Source organism: Harpia harpyja, chromosome 1, assembly GCF_026419915.1.
Source record: "Harpia harpyja isolate bHarHar1 chromosome 1, bHarHar1 primary haplotype, whole genome shotgun sequence".
In the NCBI taxonomy this organism is placed as follows: Eukaryota; Metazoa; Chordata; class Aves; order Accipitriformes; family Accipitridae; genus Harpia; species Harpia harpyja.
This window is the reverse complement of record NC_068940.1, coordinates 6,174,080-6,193,738: the sequence shown is the minus strand read 5'-3', so window position 1 is coordinate 6,193,738 and position 19,659 is coordinate 6,174,080. Positions and strand designations below refer to the sequence as shown.

The following is a 19,659-nucleotide window of genomic DNA, read 5'->3' as shown; positions in this document are numbered from 1 at the left end:
ATGGCAGATGTTACTTTTCAATACACTATTGCATAACAGTATAGTTTCCTGAAATATCAAAGGAGACAGCAAATTCTATACTGGTTTCCTTAACATGGAGGCTTTGTATGTCACTGGGCATTGATTTGGGAGTTAGCACAGTGTTGGATATGGAAATGATTGTAGCTGCCATGGCCCAACGTGCTTTCGGTCATCTTTAGTTAAGCATCCCTGTTGCCTTATTTCCTAAATGGATGTCATGATAGTTACATTTTTATTGTTTCAGGATTATAATGCTGTGCTGCACAGGGTGCAACACCTGAGTCACTTTAGGACACTAATGTGTACTGTTGTATGTATTTTAAGTGAAATTTTATAGTTGTGCCATGTAAACCAGACCTCAGAAATCTGAGACATTTTTTGTAAATTTTAAACATGAAATCTGAGTCGTCTGTGTCACCCTTGAAAAGTCCATGTGGTTGGAGTAAGCACTTCTCGTCTGCCTAAGTAATACTGCCCAGCTAGGAGCAGGAGGGGCATCTGATTTGGATTTTCCTCCTTCTGGGAGTGGAACAAGCTGTTCTCTCTTAACTAGATCTTTTGAAGGCTTGCTATGCAGTTAGCTCACCAGAATCTAGACTGCTTAACCTTCTGTATGTGGTAAAAACACCATAACTTTCCAAATTATTTAAGGAAAGGAGTAGGTAATGGTGAAGGAAAGGAAGCTATTTGGAAGGCTTGATAGTTATGTGTATATCAAAATAGAATTTGCCATATATAGATAAAACATATATGATTTTTGATCTGTATGAATACTGTGCAGAGCAGGAAAATCCAGTTTCTCTAGCCGCCTTTTTTTTTTTTTTTTTTCCAAAACCCTTTTTGGTTGCACTGTAGGAATCGTACTCATTACAGAGTAGGTCTTTTCATTAGTTTTGGATAAACAATAAGATGACATACTTTCTGAACAAAATTGAACATTAGTAGTAACACTTTTAAAAAAAAAAATAATTTTTAACCTGCTGTCCTGATTTCAGCTGGGATAGAGTTAATTTTCTTTCTAGTAGCTGGTATAGTGTTGTGTTCTGGATATTTGATTTAGTGTGAGAATAACATTGATAACATACTGATGGTTTCAGTTGTTGCTAAGTAGTGTTTAGACCAAGTCAAGGATTTTTCAGCTTCTCATTGCCCAGCCAGCGAGAAGGCTGGAGGGGCATAAGAAGTTGGGAGGGGACACAGCCAAGGCAGCTGACCCAAAGTGGCCAAAGGGATATTCCATGCCATGTGATGTCATGCCCAGTATATAAACTGGGGGGCAGTAGGCCTGGGGTGGATTGCTGCTCAGGAACTAACTGGGCATCGGTCGGCGATTGGTGAGCAATTGCATTGCGCATCACTTGTTTCGTATCTTCTAATTATTTTGTTGTTGTTTTTTCTTCCTTTCTCTCCTATTAAACTGTCTTTATCTCAGCCCACGAGTTTTACTTTTTTCTGTTTCTCTCCCCCATGCACTGGGTAAGGGGGTCAGTGAGCGAGCGGCTTCGTGGTGCTTAGTTGCCAGCTGGTGTTAAACCATGAAACCTGCAGAGTCTCACTGGAATAAATAAGATACTTGTAGCATTCATTTAACAGAGATCTATCTAATGCCAAGTAGTATGTAATACTCTTCAAACAGTGCTTCTTATGCATAAAGCTTACCTTCATGTATTTGAACTAAAATTTGTGTGGACTGCATTATTCATACAAGCTAATGTTGTATTATGATGTGATTCTTCTTCAGCTGTGGTGAGTACTGTTTTTTAAGCACTGATGACATGAAGAGAATTTTGTGTAGAACCCATTTTATTATAGCAAAGCTTAATAAGTAGAGCTTCTGGTTGGAGGATATGAAAGAGAAAGGGTTAATGGAGAGTTCAAGAAAGTTCAGTTTGCATGACCAGTAGAGAAGACATTCTTGCTCAGAAACTCTGGGTTTTTAAAAGACCTTCTGGTTAACCTATGAAGGTATATTTCATGTTCTCTGGAAACACATGTACTTGCAGACTACTTTAGTTAATTACTGAAAAGAAATACATTTTCTGCTAAACCTTGTAAATGTCAGGTGCCTTGAACTACTGGAAGGGTGTAGCACACTTATATTTTCTTCCTCCTTTAGTACTTTCCATTTTTTGCAAGTAGAGTAGATTTTTCTGCCTTCTGTACACAGAGAAACTTCTTACCGTTCTTGGGTGTAGAAAGAAGAGAGATTTAAATGGCATGCCCAGACAAAATTTACTCACAATATCGTCAGAGTGATTTCTTTGGGCATGTCTGCTGCAGCATCCCACCACCATACCCCATACTGAAGGCAGCATACAACATCTGCGGTGGGCAGACTGCATCTGTCTAAGCTGACTTCAGTAAGATTACCCAGAGCACTTTTGTAAAAGTAATTATTGTTGTCCTGCTCCAGATCTTCCGCTAACTGTGAAGAGGGGAAGGATACTCTCTATTATTTTACTGTTCCCCAGGACCGTATCTTTTTCCCTCTTTGTAAATATGCTAGTACCTGTGTCTGCTTATATTTTTCCCAGGCTGCAGCAACGAGAAAGAATAATAGTGTTGCAGAAAACCCTTAGTATCCTGAGAAGAAGCAGAGAAGCTAATAAAACTAGCATTAATTTCTCTGTTGCTGCTCTTCCAAAAATCTGTGAGGAGTGGTAGCTGGATGGACCTGAAGATGCAAGGAGATGAAACTTCAACTACTCAGCTTCCACTGTTAGGTGGGAAGTTCTTTGCAAACATAGGGATAGAAATTTTCTTTGAGGTTTAATCAACTAAATATCAGTGTTTCCTTATCCACAAGAGTTTGAATAAGGAGGAGTAAGCACATGGAATTATTTTTTTAACACTTTGTTAGAGCACAATATTAAGTTCTTTTTTGAAGATGGATAATTGAAACATAATTTATATCTTGTGTATTAAGTACAGTGTTTGGTCCTTTAAATATTCCAAGTAGTAAAGTTGTCATAAAAGAAGTAACATTTTTACATTTCTAGTATTCTGTGGCAAAAAATATCTTCACAGCAAATAATAAAATAAAAGTTCTATAAGGATTTTAAAGTTGCTTTCATGTTTGGTTATTATAAACTGCAATATCCTTCACTGTAATTTGATTTTGAAAGTATCTGAGGATAGAGCAGGTATTATAATGTTAAAATTTCTGTGACATGGATAATTTTACAGGTTACAGGAATTTTATTTAGACATAATAAAGTTAGAGCTGTGAAGCTTATCTTTTCTTTCTCAGCCCCTTCCCCCAATGCAACTCTTGCTTTATAAAGATTTGTGCTTGATTCTTACATGCATTTAATGTATTTTTTGGTATTTGATTATTTTAATTTGCATATTGGGCTTGCATAGTCTCCTTAAGTTAATTGTTTCATTTCTCCAGCTGTTCCTAAATAGCCATTGTGCTGATCAAGCACTTACTTCAGTATGTCCTTGATAAAATTAATGAAAGCATCTGTAGAAGCAGCGACAGCAGCTGCAGTGCCTTATGGAAGCCAACTTCTGCTTAACATTCTGATAAAAGAAATAGTTTTGTACTTGTGCTGGAAGCTAATGCTGGCTGGCTTACTTCTAGCATAAAAAGAGTTGCACCTGCCACGGCTAGACCAAGCACTGAGGCTTGCTGATTACATGTTCTTGTTAGTGTCATTGTTATTGGTAAAATGGGAGTGATGTCATCCTTATCAAACCCTACTGGCACCCTACAGAGTGACAAATAATTTGCCTGCTGCTGTTTATCAGCATGGGCCTTGTTTTAGAAGTGACGAGAGTGCTGAATTTTCACAGTTGAATGCTGTACAACTGCAGAGGTGTATGAAAATGAAATGGATTGGTACTTGTAATCAGTGTGCATAGTGATGGTTAAGGTGTAATGAAACATAAGTGCACATTTAGGGTAATTATATTGCTACCAGGTGGGGCCCTGGGGCTTTACATGTATAGAAACTGCTTGAGGTGGCGGATATGCAGGAAGAAGTACTGCAGCACCATCTGCTTTTTTCTCATTTCCTCATTAATTCTTCTATCCCCCAAGCCTGGACTGCACAGACTTTGAACAGCACTTGGACTGTTCAGTATCTCCTCCCCTTCTAGTTGGTATAGCCCCAAACACTGGAGTTGATGTGATGCAAAACAGCAGCTCTTGTGAGTAGAATATATTAGTACACCCTTCTAGAGCTCTCTGAGACATATGTTGCATACTTCTCCTCTTTAATCTTCTCTCAAGATGGCTTGTAGTAAAATCTGTTCTTGTTATATTTTAAGGCAGTAACTAATATTTTAAAGTTTTCTGTATGTATTGGTTGTGTATTCTTATGTGTCTATTTCTTAAATGGGTAATGAAAAATACTAAGAATTCCTCCAGACAGGCATCTGTATTTTCTGTTTATTTCAGTGGAAATCTGTAAACCTTAAGCTACTTGCATTTCTTCGAAGTAAGTAATGGGAATAAATGGTTGGTAGTTAAAAACACTACAAGTATCTTTTGCTCGTTGGAATCACTGTGCAAACTAAAAAATGAGAACTGCATATTGTCATTCATTTGTGGTAATTACTATGGGAAATGGGAATGTATATTTTCAAATTTAAAAAGGGAAGAAGAGCCTGGTGCCCCCAAGGACACTACTGACACAAGCACACCAAATGTCTCAAATGTGGTAGATAGACCACACTTGCAGTTTGGTTGCACATGTCATGTAGAGTAGGTTTAATGTATCTCAGATGCCTTGTATTCATCTGCACTTGTTGATAGCTGATCTGTGTTATGTGCATTTACTTGTCTGGGAGTATGCTACAAAAAGCAGTGTTTTCAAAGAAGTTTCTGGACTGATGGCCACAGTCAGATTGTATTATTGTGAAATGTTTTGTAATTTATCTAGCTTTTCTGTTATAATGCATCTTTTATACATCTTTGACATTTTTATTAATCTCAGTTTTTCCCCGCTGAATATAGGTCATTATATAATTTGCACTGTTTGTTCACTAATAAAAAAAGAACGTTGCTGAATGTGACTTTTTTTTTTTTTTTTTTTTTTTAATAGCGTGTGCCAGGGTCAGGCTAATACTACTTGATGTAACTGCAGGGAAGTCAGTGGAGTAATACCTTGGCTAAATTTCACCCAACTTTTACTAAAGCATTCAAGTTTTAACTGGAGCCTGCCCTGTTACAGTATTAAAAAAAAATTTAAAAAATTATGTGAGATCTGTCTAGGTATAAATACAATTCTATATGTCTGAGGTGGCTCCTGGTAGCTATTTAGCATAAGTTACCAAACAAACCCAGATTTTTGGAAGTTAATGCTGATTTACAGAAGCTAATGCTGATTTACAGAGGTAAACATTAGAAACCATCACATTTTAAACTGATTACTTTAGTGAGAGAAATGATGGAAATTTTAAAAATAGATGTGTGTGCAAGTAGGGTGATAACCTGTGCTGCATATATGGAGAACATAAAAGTTTAATCACTGTAAACTTTGAATGAAAAACATATTTATGGGCAGCAAGGCCATTCAGCTTTATCAGCTTGACAAAAGCCAGTCAATTCTGAACATTATTAAGACCTTTACTAAGACCTTTTATTAAGACCTTACTTCTGGGAACCCTTGCAGAATGAAAGCATGAATGATCCATTTTTTAGAATTAATTTGGTGACAATCCTTTATCAGAGGAATGCATCAACACCTCTTGGCCTGGTGGATAAATTACCTCTGCAGCCTGTGGCCCGAGAAGCTGTACAATGCTTGGACGTGATGCTCTTAATATACTTGAAATCATTCTTTTGATCAGAATACTGGAGTATTATTGCGTTTATCCCACAACTTAGTTATCTTACTAAGGTGGAACATCTCTTAACACTCAAGGAAAGCAATAAATGTCTGATTTTATATATTTTTTTTTTGATCACGTTTCTTTCTCTGACAGCAATGAAAAGACAGATGCCCTGTTTCTATGAATTAGTCTTTTAAATGGGCATTGGAGCTGGTGGTAGTGTAATGTACAAGTGCGTACCACATATGCTTACAATATGCTTTTGGTAGAAAGTGCTTACTACTAGGCAAGAAATATGTTAAGTGTTTCTGTCCTAAATCATGGGCAGTTCAGTTTTATTCTACCAGTTTTGGACAGATGGGGGAAAAATAGCAGCACATTTGTCTTACACAAGACCTTAGTTTGCAAGATTTTAGTATGTGTTTTGTTTGTCTTTTAAACACAGTTTCTGCCTCTACCTCAATCCTCTCTGACATACTTGCCTAGATGGACATGTCTCTCTCTTGAGAAAAAGAGCTTTTTTTGGCCTTGCAGGCATAAGCCTCTGTTACTGTTTCTGTTGGCCTTCTCTTTGCTTGTGATATGAGGTGGCAACTGTCAGTAGCAATGGCATTTCCAAGTTAAACAGAAGCAGCAGCTCTCAAACTCCAGGGATCTCTCATCCCCTTCTCCATACACACACTACGTTTTTAAAGATCAAGATGAATCCTTTAATTCTATAACAGCTGATGAAAGAGTCAACAAAAACACCAAACTGAAACAAAAGCATAGCTTCAAAAGACAGTTGATTCTAGGCAAAATTCTAGTTTGAACTGTAGTGGCTTTCACTCATATCATTTGTATTCTTAGGACAAAACCAGCTGTTATATTGAAAACTTTCAACATTTAACTTGCATACAGCACAAGAAAGGAGATTTACTTTTGCCTAGAATCTGTAGGTCATCACAAGTGAAATACCCATGGTACTGGGCAACTTCTCTGTGTGAGTAATGGCTTGATTGCTATAAATACTTGGTGGTGCTAGTAAAAAAGTTATAAATTTATTTATATTTGTGCGATAATACATTTACAGTTTTCTGTCTTCAGTAGAATAATTATATGAATAGTACAGATAAAGTTCATGAAATGATCTGACAATAAGAAGAGAAACCATTGTCATCTGCTTTAGAGGAGAAAGAAGTACTACAAAGGTGATGTTAAATCTGAAATGTAGGGCGCTCTTGAGTTTGTAGCTAGACACAAAACCAATATGAACTGTTGTGATATGTTTTTCTTTACGCCTACTCTTAGGAGCATAGTCTTCAGCAAAAAGTGAGAGGTTATGATGCAGTTGCCAAGTTAGTGGGAGGCAAGATGGGTGTGAGAACAGGGGAGGGAATGGTCAATGCTAAGTGCATCATGAAGACAGAATATTCTGAATTGCTTGAGCCCTTGAACAGTACATGAACTTGTACTCACTGTTTTTATTTTGGAATTCTGTACTGAGATGTTTGATATTTTGGCAGGAAAGAAGGACAGATCTTATTTGTCTGCCTGGTTTTCTGGATCTTGGCAATACGAAAAGTGCTTAGTTCACAATAAAACAGTGATCTTATACTTGTGAATCACTGTGTTTATATTGAATTCTATTTGTTGAATATATTTCTGTAACAGGACAGGTAAAAACTCTGTGCCTGAATAGATATAAAATTTGATTCCATCTTATCCCTATGACTTTTTGAATAAGCACTTTCAAATTCTTCTGTTGGTTTTCTGTTTTCTTGATATCCTTAATTTGACACCTGTCATAATGTCAAAGCTGACTCCTGTACTTTAGATCAACAGTTCATTTTTAAAAATGATACTAATAATATATTTTAATCCACAACTCTCAAATTACAACACTTAAAGGTGTGTGTGACTCTTAGCATGCCAGAATTGCTTGTGGATTAGACTAAATTAGTTTATTAATTCTGAACATGTTCTATGTGAATGTAATGTAATTAGTTGAGATGGATTAGTTAATATACGAAGTATGGAGGATGAGAAATTTCAAACCAGAAGAGGGCAGCAATGCTATAAAAAAATAATTTTGGCTCAATTATCTGCCTTTTTCTGTTTTGCCAGTAAGTCACATGTATGTGCACTGCTAATGTCTTGGACAGACTTTAAGATAAGTAGCATGAAAAAAGTCTGTTAATACCATTGCAGTGGTTATTATTTCAGTTATATTTCTTTGAACAGCTTCTTCCTGCCAAAAGGTATTAACTTGAAGAAATACATGTAGAGGACCTGTTGACTTTTTTCTTTAACATATATTTCTACTATGAAAATTAATTTTTATGATGTTGTGGTGATTTCTGGTTTTAGTGTGTCTGTCCTTAGATGATTCAGAATAAAATATTTAATTTCCTAGTTGTCACAATCATATTCATTTTAGGGTATTGAATATCAAGCTGGGTACTTTTTAATTTACATGTTGGAAGCAATAAGCCATGCTGGCCAAATGTATTGTATTGTATTTTAACAACTTTACTGTCCTCAGAAAGTGACTGTAGAAACAGTAGTGTATTGCACAAATGTACCAGAGTACATAATGTAAAGCAGTATTAAATACTTGTGTGTAAACTGGAGTGGGGACCCTATTAAATGTGAGGTAGTCCCTAGATATGCAGGACTAAAATTTAGTTGATTCTTTCTGATGATGCATCAGTTGTAGGAAAAAAGTGGTGTCTTCTTTTTGGAGTATGTTCTAAGAGGTAGTGGAATGGGGGAGGAATAGTTTCAATGCATTTTCCATACATAGAGGAAAATAGGTCTGTTGAGGAAGGTGATGTCCCACTTATTCTTATTATAGAACAGAGCTACTCCTCAGCACTCAAAAGTGCTGATATAGTTCTGCAAGTGAGTGGGAAGAGGAGATAGACAAGCATTGCTTATTTTGGTGCTGAGAGAACATCTGAAGAATAACTGCAGCTATTTATATGGCATTAGCAATGTGTGGGTACTAATAGTTGTGGAAATGTACATGTTGTGTACAATTACATTTGTGGAAATATAAGGTTTGAATGTTCTTTTTTCCCAGTGCTGATTCAGACAGGAAAGCAATAGCCAGAAACTGTTCAAGGGTCCACACTGTTCTGTAGTCTGCGAGAACAAACCCAAATGTTCACATGCTACAAAAGAACTGGAATACACAGAGGGTGTTGCTTCACCATCTGGGGAAAAATTAGCATTTCATTTGTATTAGCTGCTTCTGCTCTGGTTTTAGAAGCTGACTCACTGTCTGAACACACTAGAGGGCTTCTCCTAATATGTTAATTTTAAACTAGTCTGTGTGCTGATTAGTATCCTTAATAGTTTCCTGAATGTGGTGCACAGTACATGCTAACATGCCATTGTTAAATAGCACCATACATCCAGGTTGCTATTGGGTATGCCCACTGGAAAAAGAAGTAGAAACTTAGCCTTCTATTGTTTGGGTACGTATAATTATCTATGCTTCTTCCTGGCTAGACATGTCTTAGTCCTGTGTCAATCTTGACTAAGACATGACTAAGGGGAAATTTAGAAACCAAGAAATCTTTGAAGATGTTAAGATGACAGCATTGTTTCAGAGTACCTGAGCTGTGTTACTTATGTCACGGCTGTTCTCATGATTACTTATGGGGAATTTCTGGTCCCGGATTTCTGGTGCAGACAAGGCTGTAGAAGGAAGAAATATGTGCTAGTATGGCACAAAAGCTCCTCCCAGTGGGCAGCCCCCCCCCAACCCAGCTACCCACTAAAAATGAAATCATTTAATATTAACCATGATATATACACAGTAAGACAAACTGGGCACTAATACAAGGAACTATTGAGTGGCTGAAGTCTCATATATTACTACATGCCAAAGGCGTGAATTCTTTTAAAAAGACATATCCATAAGTATGTCTCGCAGCTTTTAATTAAATCCTGCAAAATCCCAGCAAGACTTAAGCATTTCTGCTGTTCTCTGAATCTTGCTCTTCCACTGAAAATAGTGGTTTGGTTTTTTTTATTCTGAACACAGAGGTGCAAGTTGGAATTCTTGCCATTAAATGAATCTGGAAATGCAAGATAATGTCGGTAGGCTTGATCTGATTCTGTGTGCTTCAGTTTTAAAGATGCATTTATTTGACTTTAGGTGTGTAATTGAGCAGCCTTGGCTTGACGTGTGTAAGTCTGTATCTTGCAGAGTTTTTTAAGCTTTTTGCCAAACTGACAGAATATGGCACAAGAAAACAGGATTTCAAGCACCTTGGAAGTTGTTTTCTATAGTTTCATTCTTTAAAAAGAGGTAAGGTTTTTCCAGGAAAGAAGAGAATTGCTTCCTAACTTCCCTTAGTATACTATGCACTTCGGTTACCTACCCAAGATGTGCAGGAATTGAGAACTGAAGTCCAATCTTCCTTGACTATATAGGGAAATAATCTCCTCATTTAGATACCTGAATGAGATACTCAAAATCAATGTGAATACATCTGTTTTCCCCAAAGTAGTCAGAAAATTCCCTAGCATAGTTTATAGATGAAAGCATACTTAATACTACCTTTGTAGCATCCTACCAAAATTCTCAAATAACACCTGAGCTGATGTCATATTTTCTTACGTAGAAGCTGGGGGAATTTTGTTTCCCAGAGTCACACAAGGGTTCAGGCTGGATGGCACCTCTGGAGTTCCTCTGGTCCCACCCCCCTGCTCAGGTGGGGCCAGGTTTGTGAAAGGATTTTTTTTGTTGTTCATTGGTCTAATCCAACAGGTGTCCTAGCTTTTTACCTTCACTGCAGGCTACAAAGCACGTTAACTTCTTCACCATAAGAGGTACCTGGTAGGATATACCTCCCCACAACCCTGGCCAACTTACTGCTAGAAATACATGAATTACAGTTAATTTGATATTATTAAGTGGAAGGACTTTCTCTATATTATGATATGGTTTTAAGAAAAGAGTGTATGTTACTACTATGTAAAATGCATAAATATAAACCAAACTTACATAATCTGATTTCTAGAAACCTCCTTTTTCTAGTTGGGTTACTGAATGCAATATTCAGGTTTAATTGCAAGATACTTTTGGATTTCTTTTCAAATACTGTATATCCTGTGTTCATAGTTTCCATATGAATTATTGCTGGACATTTTGACCATCTTTTCCTGTTCTTGCTGTAGTAATGGATAAATTTCAGTTTGCAATTTAAAGCACTCTGTGGCAAATGTAATCTGTTTTTAGTTTGATTAGACTGTGCCCTATCAGCTGCTTTTGGTTACTTAGTCATTCAGAATTGTTCATGTAATTGTTCTGATCATGCTGCATCTAATATATATGTGCTGAATCTTATATGCAATACTTAAATTAGCTGGTTTGTTAATTTTGTATTATTACTGATTACACTGTTTGGACTAGGGCATGTTCTTGAACTGGGTAGGTGTCGTGTTTTTCACACCATGTTGTAAAAGCTGTCTCTCCTTGGATTCTGAGTGGTTTTGTATGGGGTTTGATTAATAGCATTCTTCTAAACAGTAAAAGTCTTTCAGTGTGCTTAAGTGAGGTTTATATACTATTTAATTTTTCCACAGTGTTCTTGTGCTTCCACAGGTTTTTCTCTTCTTTCTTTTTGTAGGTGTTTTTTTTTTTCCCCCCTCTGGAATATCAATTATGGAATGATTTACTTGTGTTTTTTGGGTTGGGGACTAATTATGGAATGGGTACATTTTATAGTTAACATACCTGACAAGTTGGTTGAATGCACTGCAGGGTGGGCTGGGTTTAGCATCTCTCTCTTTACCACTTTGCCCAACTGTTTTTCAGATGAGGTGTGCTGCCCAGCCTCCACATGTAAGCAGTTATTGCTACCTCTTATTCTGTAAACCTCATAGATAGTTCTGAGGGCAGAGGGGATTTTTAGGAGCTTCATTTTTAGGGTGTTTTTTGGTTTAAAACCAGCAGCTTTTTTCTTTTTTTTTCCTCTTTCTCCCTTTCTTTTTCAAGCTCTGATGATAGAAGTGTGAGATACTAGATCAAAAGACCTTGGGTTCTGTTCTTAATCTGGAGAAACTTGTTCTGTGATTCCCTTGTAGAAAAACAGAGGGCTTTGTTCAGTTACCTGCACGAGAAATAAGCTCATGGACTTTCAGGCAAACAAAAATGTTCAGAAATCAGTTCAGTTCATTAAGTGACGTACATGAAAACATCATCCCATGGAGCTATATAGAAGTAGCACCTGTGGCCATAATGTGTGTTTGGGGTTTTTTGTTTTCCCCACCGCCTCCATCCCTCCTTCCTAGGCCTGTGTATTGCCTTAGTCCTGCATTTTGTAGTGTTTGGGCCTGGTCATTCATCTCCCTATTTTTTCCCCTTCCTGCACATTTCTGTTTTACCTGTGAAAGGGGAAAAAAGACTGTCAGCTGTGTACATCAAGGACTCTTAATCATGGCTCTGCGGAAAATGTTTGAAAGTATCATTGGCTCTAACATAACATTACCAGTAATACTTCATGTAAAAAGAAATGTTTGGGCAGACAGTGCATTAAAGGGGCACCAAAGTGACCACAACATAATGATGATTAAATGGATGGCTTTGAACCAGGAATGGTGGCATCTCCAGCTCTCTGACTGTTGCATCTAAATTATTCTTTTTCCTTGAGTACTTGTTCCAAAAATTGTGCTCTCTGTTCACTTTGGGCACAGTAAAGCCAAAAACCTTCTGTGCTTTTTAAGATGGAGCCAAAGGAAATGCATGAGCACCGGCAGCTGGCTTTTCCCATTGGTTTGGGGTTTTCTTCTGTTGTTTTTTGTTTGGTGTGTCGTCCCCCGTCCTCCCCCAAACAGAGTGATTCTCTAAGTGTGTTTCAGAGGAGGCACTGAGGGGCCGTGGTGCACTGGTAATTCCTACGTGCCGATGGCTAGTGAAGAGTGTGGGGAGCTGCCCCAGCCGGTGTGTGGGGTGGAGGAAGCCTTCTGATCAGGGGCTTGTGCCCCATCCCAAATCTGGTGGCAGGAACCAGTGAAGCTGACTGACCTCCTTCAGCCGGCTGCCACAGGCTGCTTCCCCAACTGGTCTGCCGCACCTGGTGAGCCAAGGACAGCGTGGCAGGTGCTCTCCGTGTGGCCTCCCCGACTCCGAGGGGCAGAGCCGGGCAGCACGGGGGTGAGGGTGGCAGGCCGTGCTCCCGGGGCCTGCTGCCAAGAGTCGGCTGAGGTGCTGGGTGCTGCCCTGTGGCCTGAGCAGGGGCGGAGGCGGCAGGTGCAGGGCTGGGTGAGCCTTTTGTCCCGCACCTGCTGTACATCAGGTAAGTATAAACAGCTGCTGGATGTAAACTGGGATTATCCGGTAGGTGGGCCTGGCCCTGGCCCAAATATGTGTGCCTTTTTTTTTTTTTTTTTTTTTTTCCCTTCCTTGTGCAGCTTGGCTTTATTAGCTGTTTTGAACCACAGTTTACAGTGCAAGTAGGCAGTGGGGGGGAAGCGTGCTGGCGATGTCTGCTCAGACTGGAAATGTTCACGCTAACACGTGCGACAGGATTTAAACCTGGAGCCCTTGCATTTTGCAGGGTTGCTAGGCATTGTGCTTGCTCTAAGGTAGCTGGAAGTTGCACCACATTTAAGTTTTCAGATAAGCAGACAGCCCGTTGTTTAACTTAGAAAACATTAACTTCTTTGTGTGGCTTGCAGCAGTGTAGCAATGAGTTGAAGGGTAAAGACAATAGAATAGAAAGTAATACTGCTTTACTGTTTTTTTAAAGGACTGTGATCACTGTGTTATCAATACTGAATTACAGAAAGAGACTTTCTTGCTGTTACCTTCCTTTATGAAACAGAAGTACTCTAATGATAAACGTTTACAGTGGAAAATTTAAGATACAAATATATCACTGTACTATGTGTACTAAGCATAGGAAATACCACTGTAGGTCAGTACCATGGCATAGTAAACATTTACTTTTAAAGGGCACCCGCTTTTTGCAACTTTTTTTTTTTTTTAAGACATAGTTGTGTGCAAAGTGTTTATATATCAATAGTACTGTTTCAGGAATAGTCAAGGGAAGAGAGCAGATAAATCACAGGAGAACTCATTATGCTTCAGCTTTCTAATTTTCATTTCTTTATTATTGGGACTCCGTAGGTTTTTGTGCATCATTAATACCATAAAGGAGCTATAACTGTAATTATCTACAGTGAGAATAAATGTAAGTCAAACAGACTGTCTCTTTCTTGAGCTTCCTTGAACTTCTGAGAGCACTGTAAATGGAGACTTTTAAAGCAACCAGCAGTGAATGGCCTAGATTATTAAACCTGTGTGGTGTCTTTGTTAAGATCTCCTTCAGAATATGCATAAAATCTGAGGGAGACTATGATTCTGGGTAGAGTAAATGCTAGTGGCAGATGGAGGTAAAGAACCTAGACAGATCAGAACAGTAATCTGGAAAATCCAACAGCTATCTTGAATTTTGAAACAGAAGTTCTTGAAATTAGAGTATGGACCTATCAAAATGTTGTCACTGCTGAAATAAGGTTGGAATTTTCTGAAAATTGGATTTGGTCTCACAATATCCATTTAATAGCTTAACAGGTTGGAAAAGAGTGCTGCAGTTACTCTCAAAGTTCATAGTCTTATTTGTAGGCCTATTGGAAATAGATCTGAACAGTCAGTGTATAGTAAAAATGTTTTAGGATGTTTGAGATATTCAAATAGATGAAAGGAACAGCTGCTCTTACATTGATTTTTTACTCTCGGAAACAGTCATGATGGAGAGAGAGTCCCTAGAGGACCTGGAAAAAAAATAGAAAGGGAAGAATAAAGAAGTTAAACTTTCAATTTGGGATTATTTTGTCACTCTAAGGAGAAAAAGAAGGAGGAACTGGTTCAAGTTAAAATTGATTTTTATTAGCATAAAGGCACATGCATGCCCACATAGGATGTACTATCGGGGGGGGGGGGGGGGGGGCGGGAAATGTGGGGGTTTTATGCAAAGAAGCTACATATATGCAGGCACAGAAAATGTTTCATTTACAAAGAGTAAAATATTAAGCAGATTTTAAGGTACTTAAAAACTGCTCCTTATGAACATCATTAAGCGGTTTAAAAAAGCAAAATAAAACAAAAAACAATGATCTGATATTCATGAGGGATGAGAGGTATCAGAATAGCAGTTGGAGACTGGTGTCTCTCCTGAAGTGTTGGATTCAGTATGATAAGAGGCAGACTGCTTCTGGCCTGATCATATCCTTCTCTCTTCATGTCCTGGTTTCAGCTGGGATAGAGTTAATTGTCTTCCTAGTAGCTGGTGCAGTGCTGTGGTTTGAGTCCAGTATGAGAAGAATGTTGATAACACACTGATGGTTTCAGTTGTTGCTCAGTAGTGTTTAGTCTAAAGTCAAGGATTTTTCAGCTTCTCATGCCCAGCTAGCGAGAAAGCTGGAGGGGCATAAGAAGTTGGCACAAGACACAGCCAGGGCAGCTGACCCAAAGTGGCCAAAGGGATATTCCATACCATGTGACGTCACGCCCAGTATATAAACTGGGGGGAGTGGGGGCGGGGGAATCGCCGCTCGGGGACTAACTGGGTGTCGATCTGTGGGTGGTGAGCAATTGCACTGTGCATCATTTGTATATTCCAATCCTTTTATCAGTACTTCTGTCACTTTATTAGTCTTATCACTATTGTTATTAGTTTCTTCTTTTTATATTCTATTAAACCGTTCTTATCTCAACCCACTAGTTTTACTTCTTTTCTTCCTGATTTTCTCCCCCATCCCACTGGGGGGGGGGGGGGGGGGAGGGAGTGAGTGGCTGCGTGGTGCTTAGTTGCTGGCTGGGGTTAAACCACGACACTTCACCAGCAAAGGCCACCTGGGAATAGATCAGTCTCCTGATCTGTTCAGTTCTTAGTGCATTGGCTGGAACTGGCCCTGTGCTAGATCATTAAATCATAAATAAACAGTTTTAGATGCCCTTTAGATGCCTTTAACACTAACTGAGGATTTGGTCACAGGTTCTCAGTTGGTGCCTTATTGAGAAATCCTCAAGTTCTAGTATTCAGAAGAAAAAGAAACTCTATTAAAAGGCAGTAGCCATGCATAGTGCTCTCCTGTAAACTTTCAGCCTTGTCTATGTGTAAAAGAAAAGTGCACGGATAAGTGAAGCTAGTGAGAAAATTCAGCCATTTAAGTTGTGATTTCATTTCAGATTTTCTGCTTAAGGGATGTATGTTTCACTCAACACCTTTTGAATGATGCTGTTTTGTTGGGTTTCCACTTGCAGTGAAGGACCTTCATTTTCCTTAGACTTGTTTACAAAGAAATACACTTTGCCTCTGGGTTTGTTGGTTCCTCAAGATGAACTGAAATGAGATGTTCTGTAACAATGGATGTTTCACATATTCAGAGTATAGTAACAAGCAAACGTTGTCTGGCAATATAAGGTAGCTGAAACATCTGAAATGAAGGTAATGACATTTTATTATATCTCATTCTATATACATAAATGGCCTTAAAGGTTGAAAATTAAAATGAGTTCTAGGCAACTCCCTGTGCCACATGAATTGTCAAGGTTTATTGTGACCAGGATAGTAATTTGTTCATCATTGCTTGTGATCTGTTGTGTCCTGTTGCTTTAAAAAAAAATGTACATTGAAATGTGGAAGTGTAATATATTCAAGCACTTGCAGGTGCAATAAATACATGTGATGCCAAAACCAAGTAACTTGTATATTTGAGAGGAAGACAGTTGCTTTCAAATACAGTAGTAAGACTGATTATGGTGCCATGTGCTTACTTGAATTGTTTCTTTTCAAGCATCTGCTCCCTTACTGAAAATGTATTTTTGAACACCTGCAGAGCACAACCATTTCCCACTTCCTTCCTGTATAATGGAGTTGTATTTGCTAATGGTTCAGAATCCAGCACACCCCCAGGGAGAAGGGGAAGGCACGTTTTGTTTTTCATCACTGTGTGCTCTGCTGTGTCAAGGAGCATACTGTGATAATCTCCCTGTGCAAATGCTAAAACTCATTGTGAGGTGTTTGTTGGGGGTAGCTGCAGGGCTTAGCATCTAAAACAGTCCATTTGTAGGTGCAAATTTATTTTACCCAAACTTTAAAATGTATTAAGCTACCCAAGGATCATGCACACTGTCTAATGTAAAACACGGGGAATTGTTCAAATATATACTGAAGTTCCATTGTATCCATACATCCTAAAACCTAAAAAAAAAAGCAAGCCCCCTGGTAGAAAGAAGGGGAAATGATCTATAGTTGAATTCTGTAACTGCTGGAAAATATATGGGAAGTCAGCTCTTCCTTTTTGTCTTAGACAGCAGTCATGTGAATAGGTTTTACTGCTCATAAGGTAAGTTGTGAATAACTCCGGTGTAGGTCAGGTGGCAAAATATTTACTTGTTTGGTTTATAGTGTGACGGAATTTAAATTGCTGAGGTTCAGGGTGCTGCAAAGTTTTTTGATGGTTTGGGGTTTTTTTTGTTTTGTTTTGTTTTCTTGTCCAGGAAGCTTTTTTTGCTATCCTTGAACCCTGGGTTTAAGAATATGGTTTCACTGGAAGTTTGTGGGGTTTGGTTTTGTTTAGTTTTTCCCCCAGTATTGGCAGTATTATTATTTGCTACCGTTACAGGTGGTACGATACAGACCTGTTTATTCTAGTGGCATTGGTATGCCAATGGGAAGCTTCTTTACCATATAACTTTTCATAGTGACTGATGAATGTAGTAAAAACAGTTGTGATTTGCAGAAACATAGTACTTCTTTAGCAAAAGACATCACTGCTTACCTTGCTTTAAAAGTCTTAGCACCAAATTGAAGCGTTTAGATTTTGTACAGTGAGCTTCATGTTAAAAATATTTTGAAAACATTTAGATCTAAAATAATGTCTATCCAATAATTTTTTTCCCAAGTTTTCATGTGAGAAGGTATTTATTAATACTGTTTACTTGCAACTAATGCTTTTCAAGAAGAGAATATAGAAACCATAGAAGAAAGTAGAGTGCGTAGGACTTCTATTCGTTGTCTGTTGTCTATCATAGAGTAGACTTTGTAATGGCTAATAGTTTTTCAGTGTACTATTTTGAATCTCCAGAGACAGTCTGTCTTTACCTGCCTTTTAGTTTTAAAGGTTTTATTGTGTCATTAGAACTGATGTTATAAGTCCTTGTCAGTCCCATGTTTATGTGGTTAAAAACAAACAAATAAACAAAATTACACATCTTTAGCTGCACCAAAAAACTCCAAACCTGTTGATACAAACATACAAATGTAATTTTAATAGAAACAGCGATAAAAAGCTTCAGCTTCAGTATAAACCACTGATAACTGTTGAAGACTTCAGTCCTGCATGATTCTCTTAGGTGTGTCTTACACTAGTGTAGTTATTAGAGTAAATCATAATTTTATCATCATTACCTTGAAATATTTAATTGCAGCTAATATAAGACCTTATAAGAAAAGCACAGCGTATGTAATATATAGCTCTTGCGGTTTTCCCTTATTATAAACTTCATAAAATTTGTATTTTAGGTGTTAATATTAAATGTATTGATCTAACATTTCTATTTCCAGGAGAAGGGGTTTTTACAGCTATAACTAAGTTGTTGATACACATATAGCAATTTTCTTGGTGGTTCTTCATAAATGTATTAATTTTACATCCGTGAATAGACTAGAACTTCACTCTAGTATAGGCAGACACAGGATTCAGACTCTCCTGTTGCAGATAAATCTAAATTGAATTAACTTGTGTCTGCCTTGGACTGACTTCTCACAAATGAACATTACAGCTGATGAGGTAACTCTGATATTTGTCCAAGTCCTGGCAGAGCACATAAATTTTTGATTGTGTTTACATATATACTGCATAGTTAAATGACTTTCCTTGCTTTTTTTTTGTTCCTTGTGCATTTTGATTAGTATCATTTCTATCGAAAGTGTGTATTGATAATTTGTAAACTCTTAGAATTGCAGATACTAATAGCATTTAGTACTTTTCCAGTTAACACACAAGAACTTTCCAAAAAGCTTTATATGGTGTAACCTTCCCTACTGGTTCAAAATAGTAAAATCTTGGGGTTTGGGATATAACTACAGTTTTGATTTTGATACAATTTATCTTTTGATAAGAATATATGGAACTGGTGACAGAAGCATTATGTCTTTTATGGCAATGAACAGCTCAAACAGGGTTCTATGGCTGCTTTTTGCAGGAGTGTTTATTTTCGTATGTCCCAGATTCTGCTTAGTAGGCTACAATTTCATAAGCCCACCTCTTTCTTTCCTTGTTTTTGTGCAGTCTTCCAGGACTTTCTGCAGCTGTGCTTAATGCATGGTAGTTGTACTGCTGTCCAGCTTATTGTTTTTGCACTTTAAATTGCAATTTTCACAAGCATTTTCCATTCTAAATTTTCCTTTTCAGGCAAATTTTCTTCTCTCTTTCTGAGTAACAGAAGGCGGCTTTCTGCTATGAGTCTGCTTGAGGATTCCCTGGCTCAGGAGTAGATCTCCTGCCCCTTCTCAGTTCTAGAGGTTGTTTTTAAAGTTTCAAGAAAATAATCGAGAGCTCATGCGATTGTACTGCTGGCTGTAAAGCGCTCTGAGTAATTTTGTGGGGTTCTCTTTCAAGCATAAAAGACTTCTTGAAATCACTCCTTTTTTTGCAGTTTTCTGTTTCCACCTATGTAAAATGTCTTATCTGGATCTGATAATTATTCACCCTGCTAAAATTAAATATTCTTGAGTTTAAAAGGCTTCCTCATGCAGAACTACTGAGCTGTTAGATTTTCTGAAATAAGTATCTTTATTATTCTGCCATATTTGTATGTGAAGTATGTCAGACTTCAATCTCATTCAGTAA

At 37.9% G+C, this 19,659-nt stretch overlaps 1 protein-coding gene across 4 annotated transcripts in view; it reads left to right on the top strand.

The window, feature by feature from the left end:
* The window catches only part of CDKAL1 (CDK5 regulatory subunit associated protein 1 like 1), a 432,072-nt gene that overhangs the window by 215,286 nt on the left and 197,127 nt on the right, over positions 1-19,659 (top strand). The gene's annotated exons all lie outside the window — the stretch shown is intronic.